At 37.7% G+C, this 4,109-nt stretch overlaps 1 pseudogene; it reads left to right on the forward strand.

The window, feature by feature from the left end:
* The first annotated feature begins 3,157 nt into the window (after positions 1–3,157).
* On the forward strand, positions 3,158–3,826 carry LOC124528892 (60S ribosomal protein L23-like; annotated as a pseudogene).
* The last annotated feature ends 283 nt before the right edge of the window (positions 3,827–4,109 follow it).

Consider the following 4,109-nt stretch of genomic DNA (forward strand, 5'->3'; position numbering starts at 1 on the left):
AACAGAGTCACCCAGGCTTCCCCTTATTTAGATTCTGATTTGAACAAGCTAATAAATGGTTGAACAAACTAATAACTGAGCCACAAAAAAGACTTTTAAGGTAATTGGTGAAAATTGAACACATACTGGGTGTTCATGAAATTTAAAAATATAAGTATGATAATTTTTTTTTCTTTTTTAGAAAAAGAGAATTCAAGCAGGGGAGGGGCAGAGAGAGGAAGACACAGAATCTGAGGCAGGGTCCAGGCTCTGAGCTGTCAGCATAGAGCCCAATACAGGGCTTGAACCCACAAACCATGAGATCATGACCTGAACTGAAGTTGGACACTCAACTGACTGAGCCACCTAGGCACCCCTGATACTGGTATTTTTAAAGAATCCTTATTTTTTAGAGATACATGTGGAAATTCATATGGGTGAAACCATATGATATCTAGAAATTTATTTATTTATTTATTTATTTATTTATTTATTTATTTATTTATTTTAAGTGGGCTCCACACTCAGTGTGGGGCTTGAACTCATGACTTTGAGATAAAGAGTCGCATGCTCTACTTCCTGAGCTAGCCAGGAGCCCCTGGAATTTTATTCAAAAGACTCTAGAAAATATAAATAGATTAAAAGTTAGTGAATGGAGATTAGATAAGAGTAGTAACATGCTAGTAATTGTAGACTTTAGGTGACCAGTCCTAAATGGTTTCTTCTGTTTTTTCTTATGTGTATTTGAAAAGTTTTAGGATAAAAAGTGAATTTAAAAAAGCTTTCTTTTACAGATACACATTTAAAAAATATATTTTTGTGAACTACTTCCTTTCCACAAAAATTTAGTCTGTATGCTTTGGATTTAAAACTGTGGCAATGGAAATGGATTTGGTTTTAAGGAAAACAGAATCACCATTGAATTTCCATTTCCTTCTCAGCATTCATGACAAGCATACCAATTCCAGAATCTTCTTGGAGTTAAATGACAAGAGGATCTTTACACTAGGTATCATGTGAGAAAGGCTTGCCTTCTCCAGGAACATCATTTTATTTCTTCAGCAGCAAATGAACTTCTTCTACAGGCAATTAATGGGTGTTAGTAAACCCTGCTATGCTTGTATTTTAATCTGAAAGTATGGGAAAAGGCTTTATTTGGTTCCATCAGCCTTTTATATATGTACTACCAGATATTCCATCTTGCTTGAATAGTTTGTAAACAAGCAACTCCAAATCTGAGTTGACAAAATTAATATTCTGTTTAATTCTGCCTCACAGAAATAAAAAATTCTCCAAAGGGTTCTTTTTCTTCAAAGATTTTTTAAATATAAATCAAATTAAATAGCTAAAAGTAAAATTCAATTCTTGAAGATTATTTTGTTTGATGCTGTGAATTCTAATATGTCAAATGGTTCTACCAAAGTTCTACAAAGATTACAACTATCATGATGATAAAATGCAATCTCTATTATTTATTATTATTCACATTTTTAAAAGTTTATTTATTTTGAGTAAGAGAGAAAGCACGATTGGGTGAGGGACAGAGAGAGAAGAGAGAGGAAGAATCTAAAGCAGGCTCTGTTCTGTCAGTGTGGAGCCCAATGAGGGACTCGAACTCACAAACCATGAGATCTTGACCTAAACCGAAACAAAGAGTTGGACGCTGAACTGGCTGAGCCACCCAGACACCCCATATTATTCACTTTTTAATTAACATTTGTTAGCTAAAAATTGATATAACATTCTTCTTAAAGTTAGCAAATATTTTCTCTTAACAAAATTCAGACGTTGAAGCCCAAACTTTCAATGGGACTGTATTTGATTAAGGTCTTTAAAGAGAGAATTAAGGTTAAATGAAGTAATAAGGATGGGACCCTAATCCACTATGACGAGTCTTTATAAGAAGAGGAAGAATCCCCAGAAATGCGAGAGCACAAAGAAAAGGCCATGTGAAGGCACAGACAGAAGGCAAACATCTGCAAGCCAAGGAGTGAGGTCTTAGGAGAAACCAATCCAGCTGACACCTTAATCCTGGATTTCCATCTTCCAGACTGTGGGAAATTAATTGCTGTTGTTTAAGTCACCCCATCTGTGGTATTTTGCTTTGGCAGCCCTAAAAGACTAAAATATCTGACGTATAGTAAGTGTTCAGATTCTGCCAGCTCTTGCTAATATCTATTATTTTCTAAGCCCCTTAGGGGTCTAGTACCTCTCTTGTTAGGTTCTCAAGGTTAAAAGGCTGCTCTAGGATGGAATTAAGATGACGAAGTAGTATGGGGACCCTGAACTTGTCTCGTCCTAAAAGGCTGCCCTATTTTCCATACTGACCTAACCCCAGGTATCACTTTTTACAGTTTTCTACTCTCTGAAGATATCTTTGATTCTGTATTCATTCCTTTAAATGGTCAGTATCATGTTTTTAGAGTCTCCATGTGGTAATTCCAATATCTGAATTCTCTGAGGATCTGCTTCTTGCTCATGGTAGTTAATTTTTTGAGGTGCTTGGTTATGTATGGTTCCTGGGCATTATGTTTGAAAATAAAATACTTTGAAGTTATGTTCTTCCAGAAAAATTAGTATTTGTGTGCAGGCATGTTATAAGTCCTGCTCAAGTTCATGTCTTGACTTTTTCTGGACTTACCAGGGAATCTGACTGGGCTATAATTCTACATGGGCTCTTTCTCAGTTTGAAAGAAGTCCCTGTTTATTGCAGGATGATCCTTTAGAGCACAGCACAACCTCCAAACCCTTGTTCCAGAGCTGGTGGATTTATCTGCCATGCAGTCCATAAAAATGTCAAATTCTACTCTCACTCTTGATCTTGGGAAAATGTTTTTGGCCAAAAGCAGCTTCCTTTTTAGAGTAACTCTGTAGATTTTTACTTTTTCCTTCAAATTTGGCCTAATAATTATTTTCAATAGCTTGCTATTTATTCCATATTTTTAAGAATATGTGGAAGCCAGACTGGAAAGGAAGGTCAGGGTTCTAGAAAGGTAACAAACACCTAAAGGAAAGGTAGAAGGGAGAGAGAGAGTTTGGCAACTGGTTCAGACAGAGAGTTAATCAGCTCCATTGAGTTTTTCTTCAGGGGAGCTGTGGTTAGGAGGTAGGCTACAGGGCTCTTTGTGTCTCACATACATGAAATAAGAAGAAAAATTGCCCCTGGGCTGCATTCAAGATGTCAAAGCAAGGACATGATGGGTCTTTGGGTGCAAAGTTCCAGATTTCCCTGGGTCTTCTGGTAGGAGCTGTGATCAGCTGTGCTGACAACAAAGGAGCCAAAAATCTGTGTATCATCTTTGTGAAGGGGATCAAAGGATGACTCGATAGACTTCCTGCTGCTGGTGTGGGTGACATGGCGATAGCCACAGTGAAGAAAGGCAAACTAGACCTCAGAAAGAAGGTACATCCTACAGTGGTAGTTCAACAATGAAAGTCATACCAGAGAAAAGATGGTGTGTTTCTTTTTTTTTTGAAAAGGATGTGGAGTTCATAGCAAACAATAAAGACAAAATGAAAGGTTCTGCTGTCACAAGACCAGTTTCTTTTTTTTTTTTTTTTAATTTTTTTTTTCAACGTTTATTTATTTTTGGGACAGAGAGAGACAGAGCATGAACGGGGGAGGGGCAGAGAGAGAGGGAGACACAGAATCGGAAACGGGCTCCAGGCTCTGAGCTGTCAGCCCAGAGCCCGACGCGGGGCTCGAACTCACGGACCGCGAGATAGTGACCTGGCTGAAGTCGGACGCTTAACCGACTGCGCCACCCAGGCGCCCCTAAGACCAGTTTCAAAGGAGTGTGTGGACTTGTGGCCCAGGATTGTATCCAATACTGACAGCATTGCATGACTCTTTGGTACATTTCTTTTAAAAAATTAAAAATGATTTGCTCCCCCAAAAATGGCCTTCCAAGAGTGAGAAAATCTACAGCCCAACAAACCAATCTTATGTTAATACTGACACCTGATATACACTCAGTAAATATTTGCAAAATGAGTAAATAAAGCTAATAGACTGATTACACTTATTTAATGCTCCTTCCCCCCCCTCCATTATCATCAACTAAATGACAGTAAAGAAATGCATAACAGTAAATAAAATGGGAAAGTGGTTGATTACTTAACCAGAGTTT

This window comes from Lynx rufus, unplaced genomic scaffold, assembly GCF_022079265.1.
Source record: "Lynx rufus isolate CCGP_SWC_20201006 ecotype Redwood Valley unplaced genomic scaffold, mLynRuf1.p SCAF_6, whole genome shotgun sequence".
Taxonomy (NCBI): Eukaryota; Metazoa; Chordata; class Mammalia; order Carnivora; family Felidae; genus Lynx; species Lynx rufus.